Source organism: Pongo abelii, chromosome 16, assembly GCF_028885655.2.
Source record: "Pongo abelii isolate AG06213 chromosome 16, NHGRI_mPonAbe1-v2.0_pri, whole genome shotgun sequence".
Lineage (NCBI taxonomy): Eukaryota > Metazoa > Chordata > Mammalia > Primates > Hominidae > Pongo > Pongo abelii.
Genome location: NC_072001.2, coordinates 17,950,671 through 17,963,935, shown reverse-complemented (window position 1 = coordinate 17,963,935; position 13,265 = coordinate 17,950,671). Strand labels below are relative to the sequence as shown.

Here is a 13,265-nt window from a genome sequence, read left to right as displayed (position 1 = left end):
AAGGTGACCCTGTGGTCCTGGCTTGTCTGGATCGGTCTTTGTGTAGGTCCCCTGTTCTGTCATAATTTATTAATAGCACTTCCTTTCACTCTCAAGTGTCCCAGTTTGAAAGATAAATTACATGGTTATCCCAGTTGAAGAATTAGTCTATAACATTTAGTTAATGCAAAAATGTTGTTTCTAATTCACATTGTAATGAACATTTTCCTATTTAAGTGCTGAAGGTCAGTTTTTTTTCACTATATATAAAAACTTATGTTATTGGCACTCTGAATATGCGAAGTACAATGTATAATGCTATTTTTCAATTTTTACATGTGAATAGTAGATAATGGGGAGTCAGACATTTGAGGATAGCTCAGACTATAGGTTGATAAAGTCCCTGGGGTCCCCTATCAATTCTAGCCTACCTCTCTAACCTTTCTCCCTAAAGCTGTCCTAGTTAGTTTTTTATTTAAGCTTTAATTCTTAAGCGATCAAGACCTATTCTGTTTCTATGAGTTCTTGAAGCTAAAACTTATTTAGTCACCTTTCCCCTTGTTTGCCTTTCATAGTAGTACAAGGCTGGGTGCAGTGGCTCACACCTGTAATTCCAGCACTTTTGGAGGCTGAGGTGGGTAGATCATGAGGTCAGGAGTTCGAGACCAGCCTGGCCAACATGGTGAAACCCCTCTCTACTAGAAATACAAAAATTAGCCAGGCGTGGTGGCGCGTGCCTGTAATCCCAGCTACTCGGGAGGCTGAGGCAGGAGAATCACTTGAACCTGGTCAGCAGAGGTTGCAGTGAGCCGAGATTGCACCATTGCAGTCCAGCCTGGGCGATAGAGCAAGACTCTCTCAAAAAAAAAAAAAAAAAAATACATAAATCTTACAGTGTTTTATAATGACAGATGCCTGTTGTTATTTCCTAAGCCCCTGTCTTAAGTGAGGCCCTATCTTAGCTGAGATTATTTCAGAAAAGTGATCTCTCTCTGGGATGGTTCTAGATGTGTCCCAAAAGGGCTGTTCAGACCTTGGTGGGAGCTCTTTTGGAACTTTATGGCCCAAGTCTAGCTAGCCAGTGTCTGTTGCTTGAACCATTCAGTAGCTTTCTGGTTTATCTCTATGCTCTTTTCTGACCTTTCTACTCTTGAACTCATTTTCCATGTAGCAGTCAGAACAATCTTTTTAAAAATGAATACCTGATTTTAGCTTTCCTTTGGCAAAGCTCTCCAGTGGTACACCTTTGTAACTAGAATAAAATCTACAACTACAGGCCCTTGCCTCTTTCTCACCTCATTTTCTGCCACTTTTAACCTTTGTTTATTTTAACCCACTGACACTGGTTTTACTCTTCATTCTCAAACATGGAAAAACAGATAGATGTTTTCTTTCTCTTAACAGAATTGTGAAAAATCAGGTGAGCTGCTGTTATGTGAGGCTCAGTGCTGCGGGGCTTTCCACCTGGAGTGCCTTGGATTGACTGAGATGCCGAGAGGAAAATGTATCTGCAATGAATGTCACACACAGGTAAAGTAGATATCAAATGGTCTTCCTCCAAAGAAAGTTTGAATTTTAAGTTTTCCTTTTTTTTCATTTTTTTTATTATACTTTAAGTTTTAGGGTACATGTGCACAACGTGTAGGTTTGTTACATATGTATACATGTGCCATGTTGGTGTGCTGCACCCATTAACTCTTCATTTAACATTAGGTATATCTCCTAATCCTATCCCTCTCCCCTCCCCTCTGAATTTTATTGGAGACACTTTCCTGTGGCAACACTGGGCTAGTTGTTACACATATAGAAATGGTGCTGTGGGGTCACTGCTTTCAGAAAAGTTACCAAGTGAATAATAAGTGGGTGGCATAATACAGTGCAAAAAGCATTGTGTTGGTGATACATTTAGAGTGTAATGTAAGCAAAGATGAGCTAATGCCATAGAGGAAGAGATCTGTGTTTACCTTTAAGAGAGAAAGAGAAAATGGTGTCGGGAGGGGAAGGGCAGAAGGTCCAGTAAAGAAAGTGTGTAAAGCATTTGGGGAATATAGAATACAGGCCAATGTGTTTAGAGTTTAGGATATTTTAGTTAAGAGGCATAGGCAGTAACTAAGAGGGCTTCTTGGTTACTGGTAATGTTTTATATTTCTTAATCTGCATAGTGATTACATGAGCATGTTTACTTCATCAACTATACTCTTAGGATGTGTGTGCTTCATGGTGTGTACATCATACATCAATAAAAATATGTACCAAAAAAGTAAAAAGATAATAGATTGGGTTAGAAAATAGGAATAGTCAGCTGAGACCTGCTGGTAAAGCCCTTCATAAAGCTGTGCTAAGTAAAATGTTCTTTTTTTTTTTTTTTTTTTTTTAAGAGATGAGGTCTTGTTGTCCAGGTTGGAGTGCAGTGGCGTGATCAGAGCTCATTGTAGTCTTGAGCTCCTGGGCTCAAGCAGTCCTCCTAACTCAGCTTCCCAAGTAGCTGGGACTACAGCCACTTGCCACCATGCCTGGGTAATATTTTTTTACTTTTATTGAGAAGGGGGTCTTACTATGTTGCCCAGGCTGGAAAGTGTTCTCTCTCTCTCTTTTTTTTTTTAAGCATGATATGTAGACATTACAGCATGTAAACTGAAGAAATCAGGGCTGAGGTATGGATCTTATGCCTGTAAGTCATTGAAGCCGCACATATGGATCATACTTCCCAAAGAAAATGTGTCATTAGGGTAAGATAATGGTCAGTGACACTACCTGGGCATATAGGCTCTTATAATGAGTTACTGGAAGGAGAGGAGGAGCTAGTGAATATCTCTGAAGCCACAGGAGTCAGGTGTTATCTGTAGGGGCAGATGCAGCAAAGACACTAAGGAAGTTCCGGAGTGAAGAGAGACTTTTGTATGTGGCAGTGAGAAAATGCTTCAGTTTTTGCCAGAGGATGTCTCATTACACTAGATTGAAGGGTGAGTGAATAGCCGTATACATAACTTCTTGAAGAAACTTGACTTCAACAGAAAGGAAGACAGTACCTAAAGGGAGGATATTACATGGTCAAGAGAAAAATCATTTTGAGTGTGTAAAACAGCTCTATTAAGGTAGAATTGAAGTGCAAAAAATTGCACATATTTCAGGTGCATGATTTGATAAATTTTGGTATGTATATATGCATGCACCTGTGAAATCATCACTCAGCATTATTTTGAGATTCAGTAAGGTTGTTGTATGTATCGATAGTTCATTTCTTTTTATCACTGAGTAGTAGTTTGTTGTATGGATTTAATTGGTTGTTGGTCCATTCATCTGTTGATAGACATTTGGGTTGTTTCCCATTTTGGTTATTATAAATAAAGCTGCTAAGAACATTCAAGTTTTTGGACACTTTGTACTACCCTCCCTGCCCCTCCCCTCCCCCTCCCATTTTTCTTTTTTTTCCTTGAGACAGGGTCTCTCTCTGTCGCCTAGGCTGGAGTATGGTGGTACAACTCTGACTCACTGCTGCCTCAACCTCGCAGGCTCAAGCGATCCTTCTGGCTCAGCCTCCTTAGTAGCTGGGACTACAGGTGCCTGCCACCTGCCTGGCTAATTTTTAAATTTCTTTGTAGAGACAGGGTTTTATTACTTTATTACCAGGCTGGTTTTGAACTCCTGGGATGAAGCAGTCTTCCTTGTTCAGCCCCTGAAAGTGTTGGGATTATAGGTACAACACACAACTTCTGGCCACATTTTCTTTTTCCTTTTTTCTTTTTTTTTTTTTCGAGATGGAGTCTCGCACTGTTGCCCAGGCTGGAGTGCAATGGCGCAATCTTGGCTCACTGCAACCTCCGCCTCCTGGGTTCATGTGATTCTCCTGCCTCAGCCTCCCAAGTAGCTGGGATTACAGGCATACGCCACCACGCCCGGCTAATTTTTGTATTTTTAGGAGAGACAGGGTTTCTCCTGTTGGTCAGGCTGGTCTCAAACTCCCGACCTCAGGTGGTCCACTTGCCTTAGCCTCCCAAAGTGCTGGGATTACAGGCATGAGCCACTGTGCCTGGCCAACATTTTCTTTTTATTAATGATGTGTTTGTAAGACTAATAGTTCTTAATTTTTATGAAATCCAGTTTATCAATTTGTTCTTTTTATGGACTGTGATTTGCTGTCATAGCTAAGAAGTTTTGCTTAACCCAGTGTCACAAAGTTTTTTTTTTTTTTCTTTTAATCTGCGACAGAGTCTCACTCTGTCACCCAGGCTGGAGTGCAGTGGCTAATTTTTGTGTTTTTTTTAAAGTCGGGGTTTCACCATGTTACACCTGCTGGTCTCCAAATCCTGGACTCATACGATCCAACCACCTTGGCCTCCAAAGTGCGGGGATTACAGGCATGAGCCACTGAGCCAGGCCTAAGCTAACTTAGATAGCAATGGAAACCAAGTAGTAAAGATTTCATAAAAAAACTAAGAGGTCTAAAGTTGTTTTTTGTTTGTTTTTGTTTTGTTGATTTTTTTTCTTTGAGACGGAGGCTTGCTCTGTCACCCAGGCTGGAGTGCAGTGGCACGATCTCTGCTCACTGCGCCCTCCGCCACCCAGGTTCAAGTGATTTTCCTGCCTCAGCTTCCCGAGTAGCTGGGATTACAGGCGCCCGCCACCACGCCTGGCTAACTTTTCTATTTTTAGTAGAGACGGGGTTTCACCATGTTGGTCAGGCTAGTCTCGAACTCCTGACCTCATGATCCACCCGCCTCGACCTCCCAAAGTGCTGGGATTACAGACGTGAGCCACCGCGCCCGGCCGACACTCGCTTTTTCACGCGAATGCATCAAACCTGCCCTCACTCAAGGTCAGCCACAGTGGCCTTTGTTGAGGAAACTGCACACCCGCTCACACCTCAGAGCCCCTGCACTTGCTTCTCTCTCCTTTGTTCTTTTCAAAAAGCTCTTGGAAGCTTCTGCTCAAGTGTTACCTGCTCAGCAAGGCCTCCCAACTACGGTCATTAAAATAGAATCCCCCAACTCAACTCCCCAGTGCCCTGCACATGTTTTATTTTTTACCATAACATTTGCCACTTTTCCAGAATAATGTCTTTATTTCGTTTATTATTTCGCCCTACCTCTAGCAGGAGATAACCCCATGTGGGCTGTTGTACCCCTGCTCCTAGAATATTGTACGTGCTCAGTAAATGTTGGTTGGTTTGAGTAAATGATATAAGCAAGCCGCATGTTCACTGGGAGCCACAGTGAAGGCAATACTAGTTAAGTACCAAAGTAACCGTAACAGACGGGTAGTTAGTGTCAACCAAATACGGAGGAGGAAAGGTAGGAGCAAGTTAGAATAGCAGCAGAGTGCTGACCGGGGTAGAACACAGGATGTGTGAAATATGGTATGGGAAATAAAATGTAGGCCGGGCGTGGTGGCTCACGCCTGTAATCCCAGTACTTTGGGAGGCCGAGGTGGGTGGATCACAAGGTCAGGAGATGGAGACCAACCTGGCTAACATGGTGAAACCACGTCTCTAGTAAAAATATGAAGAATTGGCCGGGCGTGGTGGTGGGCACCTGTAGTCCCAGCTACTCGGGAGGCTGAGGCAGGAGAATGGCGTGAACCCGGGAGGTGGAGCTTGCAGGGAGCCGAGATGGGGCCACTGCACTCCAGCCCCTGTGAGAGAGGGAGACTCCGTCTAAAAAAAATAATAATAATAATAGGTAGGTTTGGAACAAATGGCGAAGGGTCTTTGTTACTAGGTTACACAATTTGGTCTTCTTGCTACAGACAGTGATTCTAAATTCTTCAGCAGAAGACTGAGATTGGCAGAGATGAGGAGGCCTGGATTATGCTTCTGCTTCTGCTACCTCAGCTGTGTGACGAGTTACTTAACATCTCTGGACCTGGTTCCTCATTGTGGGCCCTTACCACATGTCTTTAACTAAGCCTTTGTTAAAATGAAATGTCAAAAATGCTGTGAAAAGTTTAATGGTGTCTATGTACTTCAGTTGGTGTAATTTTTTCAATTTTTTCTTTTCTTTTTTTTTTTGAGACGGAGTGTCACCCTGTCGCCCAAGCTGGAGTGCAGTGGTGCAATCTTGGCTCACTGCAACCTCCACCTCCCGGGTTCAAGCGATTCTCCTGCCTCAGCCTCACCAGTAGCTGGGATTACAGGCACCCGCTCTCACGGCAAATACAAAAAAATCATTTTTGTGTTTTTGTAGAGACGGAGTTTCACCATGTTGTCCAGGTGTGTTTTGTAGAGACGGGGTTTCACCATGTTGACCAGGCTGCTCTCAAAGTCCTGACCTCAGGTGATCCTCCCACCTCACCCTCCCAAGGTGCTGGGGTTACAGGTGTGAGCCACCGTGCTCGGCCAAGTTGGTGTGATTTTTAAAGTTTGCTAACTTTGGTGATTTTGTTGCCTACTGATAATCATTTTGCAAAGCAGGTCCTAGTTTAGGTTTTCTTTATTAGAATACTAGTCCATTTTTGCCTGTTCTTTAGTTATGTGTTTTCCACATTATTTAAGAAGGCGGAACGATTTCATAATTTTCTTTTATTTGAGATGTATTTTTTCCACTTTTAACATGCTTTATGTTTAATGAAAGTTCACATTACAAATATTAGTAAAATCAATTGTGAAAATTGAATTTGTTGGCCGGGCGCCACTCCTGTAATCCCAGCACTTTGGGAGGCCGAGATGGGTGGATCATGAAGTGAGGAGTTCCAGACCAGCCTGGCCAACATAGTGAAACCCCGTCTCTACTAAAAATACAAAAAATTAGCTGGGCATGGCAGTACACGTCTGTAATCCCAGCTATGCGGGAGGCTGAGGCAGGAGAATCACTTGAACCTGGGAAGCAGGGGTTGCAGTGAGCTGAGATGGTGCCATCGCACTCCAGCCCGGGTGACAGTGCGAGACTGTGACTCAAAAAACAAAAAAGAGTTTGTTAAAATTTAGAGAGAACAAGCAGAACAAAAAAATTAGCTAGGTGTGGTGGTATGCGCCTGTGGTCCTGTCGATATGAGTGGCTGAGGTCGGAGATCACTGCAGCCCAGGCATTTGAGACAGCAGTGAGCGATGATCACGTCACTGCACTCCAGCCTGGGAAACAGAGCGAGACACTGTCTCAAAAAAAAAAAACAAAAAAAAAAACAAACCCTTCCCCTCCCACACACAAAGAGAATAAGCAGAAAATCATAAGGGTCTTTAAAAGTGTTTAAAATATCAGTAGGTTATTTTTGGAATTTTTAATTCTCTTAGTTGTGGAGTCCTTGAGGATAGGCCCTTTGATCATCTTTACAACTTCAGTGCCTGGCAGATAATAGCTGCTCAGTGTTTGTTGAGCAATGGTCACAGTTGGGATTACTCCCCTGAGTCCCTCTAAGTAAATTGGGCAGGTGAACCACATGGAGCTTGTCATCTGTGGTTTGGGAACCTAGTTGAAGTGAAATTTAGAAAGTTTTACTGTTTATCTGTCTTTAATACTGGCCCTGCCTCGTGGCTAATTCTTAAGAATAAAAAATATCTCTGTTGCAGGCTCTCCCGGCTGTGATTGACCTTCAGTTACAGAGAGAGGGAGCAGAGTGCGACCAGGTCTGAGAATAGTGAAGCAACTCATTCCTTTCAGGACATTCCCTCTGATGTCCTATTTTCAAACTGTAAGTCAGAATGAGATCACTTATTTTCTTGGTGGCAGAAGGCTGCTTTATAATTTGAAGGCTTGCAAATTGTATGCTGCTTGTCATCCCCCAGCCCTCCACACATACACCCTGGTACAGTTCCATGCATGAACAAACAGAACAACCAGATCACCTTATTTGGTGATGTGCCTCATTCTAGAAAGGCTTGTAAATCCAATTTGCTACCGTAAATGAGTGCCTTTTGTGGGGAAACTACTACAAAAAAACCTAAGTAATTGTTTTTAAGGAACTTAAAGAGTTTACCTTGAAGATAGAATAGTAATTGAGAATTAAATTTAAAAGGCTAAGTAAATAGTGGAAAGAAGAGAAAATGCCTGTGGGCTGGAGTTAATTGCAGAAGTCTTTTTAAGGTGTACCCTGGCTTTGAGTGGAGAGCAGGCTTTGGGTTGCAGGAGGAGGAGGGGAGGGCCTGTCTGAGGGTGTCAGCTTCCTGTGTTGGGAATGAAGAGGGCAGGAGAGGGGTGCCTGGCCAAGGGGACTCTCGAAAGCCATATGCACATGATGGACCCAGCTGGTCAGAAAAGGCCTTCTCTCTGCTTTTTGTGTTTGAAATTTCCCATAACACATAGATTAAAGGGAAAGGGGAAACTAGATTTTAAATAGCATCATGAAGCATTATGTAAAGTAAATGTGGAGAAAATCTCATATGATAGTCATAGTAAGGTTAGGAATAATTTTCAGTGGCCTTAGGATTAAATGGGTAAAATTCCATTATATGTATTGTTTTAATCACCTCTTCACCTTGTCAGTGTGGGAGGGATTTCCATCCCACAGTACTGACACTGGGCAGACGAGATGGACGGAAGTTTCTTAGTCTTTCGCTCAGGATAGAACAGAGAACCAGGGGCTGCGAGAGGCAGGCTGTGTGGTAACGAGAGTGGCTGTGGTTCCTGCAGAAAGACTTTAATAATTGCTTTAAGAATTCCTTGGGCTGGCAGGGCAGTGGGGCCTACTCCTCAGTCATAAGCTGGAACTGTACCTGTGCCTGGTCACTGTGATGAGAATTGTTTGGCATCAGGGGCAGGGAAACTTGCCCTGAGGCCATTAAAACCTCCCGGTTTATACCAGATGTCAAGGCAACATGTAATATTGGGTCTTAATGTTAGACCTTACACCACATGTATGTAACTTGCATTTAGTGAAAGTTAACATGAAGTGTTAGTAAATATTAGTAAATTAAGTAGTTACAAATCAGTTATTTGAAAGTCAGGTTCATAGTAGCTAACTTTGCAATTTCTTCAACTAGTAAGACTTCTCTACCCTAATCCCCACTGCCTCATACTTTTCATTTGTAAAGTGTAGATTGCAGAGTGCTGGGTTCATTCCATCCATATTCATTTAACAAATACATACAAATGTCGGTCAGCTTTATGAGGCTTCCATACAACCAGATGCATGAGTTTCAGATGTAGAGTTGGGTGGGTTTTGACAAGTGCACTCAGTTGGGTCACCACCGTCAAGACATGGGGTGCTCCTGTCGCTTCCAGGGCCGTCTTTGTACCCTTTTGATCCCCACTTCCTACCTCTAGTTCCTGACAACCTGTGATCTGCTCTCTGTTGTTATTATTTTGCCTTTTCTATAATTTAATATAAACAAAGCCATAGAGTGTATGGTGTTTTGTTTCTGGCGTCTTTCACTTAGCAGATGTCTTGAGAACACGCCATGTTGTTGTGTGTATGGGTAATTCATTCCTTCTGTTGCAGATGGACCATGGTTTTGGGCCATTGTGAATAAAGCTGCAATGGACTTTACAAGTCTCTTTTTTTTTTGAGATGGAGTTTTGTTCTTGTTGCCCAAGGTGGAGTGCAATGGGGCGATCTCAGCTCACTGCAACCTCCGCCTCCTGGGTTCAAGTGATTCTCCTGCCTCAGCCTCCCAAGTAGCTGGGATTACAGGCACCCACCACCATGCCCAGCTAATTTTTTATTTTTAGTAGAGACAGGGTTTCTCCATGTTAGCCAGGCTGGTCTCGAAGTCCTGACCTCAGGTGATCTGCCCTCCTTGGCCTCCCAAAGTGCTGGGATTACAGATGGGAGCCACTGTGGCCGGCCTGTCATACGAGTCTTTAACAAACACTGTTTTTATATTTCTACTGGATACCATGCTTGGCATCGGGTTCCAACTGAACAAAAAGTCATGGAGGTGTTAGGTGTTGGAATTCTCTCTTCCTTATTTTATAAAGTACCTGGAAGGTGAAACTGGCCTGATGCTGTGATGGTCTAAATTTGGATATTGAATTTCCTTTGCTAATAAGAAAAAACACCAAGAAGAAGGGCATTCCTGTTTGTTCCCATCCTCCCCAGGGTCTCTGGAGGAGCCTAAGGTGATCTCCGCCTTCTCTGGAAAGCAGGCCGGGAAGCACGTGGTGCACATCGCTTGCGGGAGCACTTACAGCGCGGCCATCACTGCCGAGGGGGAGCTGTACACCTGGGGCCACGGGAACTGCGGCCGGCTGGGCCACGGTATGTCTGCTCTGCATGAGTGGGAGCGTGCAGCAGGAGGTGGCCTCTTACAGGACTTAGTAACCTCTGTCCTATCTGTTTGAAGGCTCCAGTGAAGATGAGGCCACTCCGATGCTGGTAGCTGGGCTTAAATAAGGACTGAAGGTCACCGATGTGGCGTGTGGGAGTGGGGACGCTCAAACCCTGGCTGTCACTGAGAATGGTACGTAGAGCTCTCGCCACCCTGGATAGGCCCTCAAGGACACACATGGCAGCTTCCCTGGAGGAAGAGATGAGGAGTACAGTGGGCCTCATGAGGCCGCCCACCCTGTCATCCAGTGGGTGTAGGGCTCAGTGGCATTGGGGAAGAGGCCCTGGTGGTTACTGGACTTGTTTGCCTGGGGGCTGTCAGCTGGTTAGCAGCTGCCGCCATTCCTGTGTGGGCATTTTATTTATTAAGAATGAGAGTTGAAATGGAATGATTGATACTCTGAATTGTCTCTGGTTAGTAGTATTACATTTCTTAACATTTGGCCACTCTAGATTCCCTGTGGTAAGTCTTTCTGTATTCTATAGTCTGACGTTACGGTATCTACTTGCTTTTAATTTTGGTTTTCTGTTTGTGTTCCTAACCAGACAGTGGTAACCCTGGCCAGCAGTGCGGGCGTGCTGAGCATCGTGCAGTCGGCTGCCCAGGCCGTGCTGCAGAGCGGCTGTCCGTGCTGCTGCCCACCACGGAGGAGCAGGCCCGGGCACTCTCTGCTCTCCTGCCCTGCGCAGGTGGGCTCGGGGAAGGAACAGGAGAGGGCATGGGTCAGGGTGCTGGGAGGGGATGGCGTTTCACTCCAATTGCCACACACTTTCTATTTCAGTTTCAGGCAATGAAGTGAACATAAGTCCAGGTCATCGATTCATGATTGATCTTCTGGTGGGCAGCTTGATGGCTGCTGGAGGGTTGGAGTCAGCCTTACACGCAGCCATTACTGCGGAGATCCAGGTATGGCCTTGGAGGCACACGTGACCTGGTGGTGCGCTGAGATCGGAAATACCACACTCACACATGTGAAGAATAACAGAACACAGTAAAACACTCAACTTTTATCATATCCAAGTATTTTTTAAATTAAAATTATTTTATGTGCTTATTTATTTATTTATTTATTTATTTTTGAGACAGAGTCTCACTCTGTCACCCAGCCTGGAGTGCAGTGGCACGATCTCGGCTCTCCGCAAGGTCCGCCTCCTGGGTTCACGCCATTCTCCTGCCTCAGCCTCCCAAGTAGCTGGGACTACAGGCGCCCATCACCACGCCCGCTTAAGTTTTTGTATTTTTAGTAGAGACGGGGTTTCACCGTGTTAGCCACGATGGTCTCGATCTCTTGACCTTGTGATTGGCCTGCCTCAACCTCCCAAAGTGCTGGGATTACAGGCGTGAGCCACTGCGACTGACCTTATGTGCTAATTTAAAATTTTTTTGAGTTATGATTTAATTGTGATGAAATACTGCAGGTTGTCTGTTTCAGTGAAGTTAACAGGTAACCTGTTCCTCATGTAGACCATTCCCGTCACCCGGAAAGATCCCTGTGCCCTTGGCACTTGCAGCCAGGATACTCCCCTGCCCTGAGATTAGATTCATTTTGCCTGCTCTGAGTGTTGCAGCAATATAACTGTATAGTATGCACACTTTCCTGTTTTGCCTTGGAGAATGATTTTCAGATTCACTCCACACTGTTATGTGTATTGTGACTTCGTTTTTCTTATTGGGAAGTGTTCCATTTTATAGGTGTAGTACTGTTAGTTCATTCCCCTATTGAAGGGCATTTAATTGCTTTTGGTTTTTGTTTTCTTTTTTTTTTTGAGACAGGGACTTGCTCTGTCACCCAGGCTGGATGCAGTGACCTGATGTTGGCTCACTGCAGCCTTGTCCTCCTAGGCTCGAATGATCCTCCCATCTCAGCCTCCTGTGTTGCAGGGACCACAGACATGTTTCCATGCCCAGCTAGTTTTTTGATTTTTTTGTAGACACAAGGTTTCGCTGTATTGCAGAGGCTGGTCTCGAACTCCTGGGCTCAAGTGATCCCCCCACCTTGGCCTCCCAAAGTGTTGGGATTACAAGCGTGAGCCACCACGCCCAGGCTTTCTGGTTTTTGGCCGTGTAGAGCTGCCACGATTGTGCTGTGTACAAGTACTTTAGTGGACATATGTTCTCCCTTTGGGTAAACACTTGGAGTGGAATTTGTTAGGTCCTGGGGTCAGTGTGTGTTCATAGTTTCCCCAAGTGGCTTTGCCATTTACATTTGAACCAGTGTGTGTGAGAATTCCAGCTTCTTCTTGTCCTTACAAAGCAGCTGGATGCTGCGTATGTGGGGCAGATCACATTGGGTTTTGTGAGAGCCAGTAGCAGGGTTAAGGATTTTAGGGACTTCACAGAAGGAGGTCGGAAAGCATCAGCAGAGGCAGCCTGGGCCTTGGATCTGTAAAAAGAAGACACTGTTTGGAACCGCACAACTGAGTTAGGGTTTCCAACAGGGCAGGTGGGGGCCTGTGGGTAGGTGTGTGCGTTAGCCACAGAGGCTGGGATAGCTTGGCATTGGGGTCAGGGCTCAGCCAGCCTGTATGCCTTCACACCTGCTAATGAGATCACTTGTAAACAATTTCTGTTTATGAATTACAGGATACTGAGGCCAAAAAAGAAGCACAGAAGGAAAAAGAAATTGATGAACAGGAAGCGAATGCCTCAACATTTCATAGAAGCAGGACTCCATTGGATAAAGACCTTATTAATACGGGGATCTGTGAGCCTTCTGGCAAACAGTGTTTGCCTCTGGTTCAGCTCATACAACAGCTTCTTAGGTAAATCGTAGTGGCTGTACTGTATTGTATTTATTTACTTTTTTTGTTTTTTTGTTTGTTTTTTTGAGACAGTTTCACTCTTGTTGCCCAGGCTGGAGTGCAATGACGTGATCTTGGCTCACTGCAACCTCCACCTCCCAGGTTCAAGTGATTCTCCTGCCTCAGCCTCTCGAGCCGCTGGGATTACAGGTGTGTGCCACCACGCCTGGCTAATTTTGTAGTTTCAGTAGAGATGGGGTTCCTTCATGTTGGTCAGCTTGGTCTTGAACTGCTGATCTCAGGTCATCTGCCCACCTTGTCCTCCCAAAGTGTTGGGATTACAGTCC

The 13,265-nt window shown here is 44.6% G+C and overlaps 1 long non-coding RNA gene across 1 annotated transcript in view; it reads left to right on the top strand.

Annotated features, from left to right (window-relative positions):
- Nucleotides 1–13,265, top strand: part of LOC129050295 (uncharacterized) — a 50,758-nt gene that overhangs the window by 18,192 nt on the left and 19,301 nt on the right. Inside the window, exons 9-17 of the long non-coding RNA XR_008513922.2 lie at nucleotides 1,384–1,509; nucleotides 2,358–2,496; nucleotides 2,585–2,708; nucleotides 7,481–7,602; nucleotides 9,949–10,107; nucleotides 10,193–10,309; nucleotides 10,723–10,866; nucleotides 10,959–11,083; nucleotides 12,761–12,939. This is a non-coding gene — a long non-coding RNA (uncharacterized LOC129050295). The remainder of the gene's footprint in view (nucleotides 1–1,383; nucleotides 1,510–2,357; nucleotides 2,497–2,584; nucleotides 2,709–7,480; nucleotides 7,603–9,948; nucleotides 10,108–10,192; nucleotides 10,310–10,722; nucleotides 10,867–10,958; nucleotides 11,084–12,760; nucleotides 12,940–13,265) is intronic.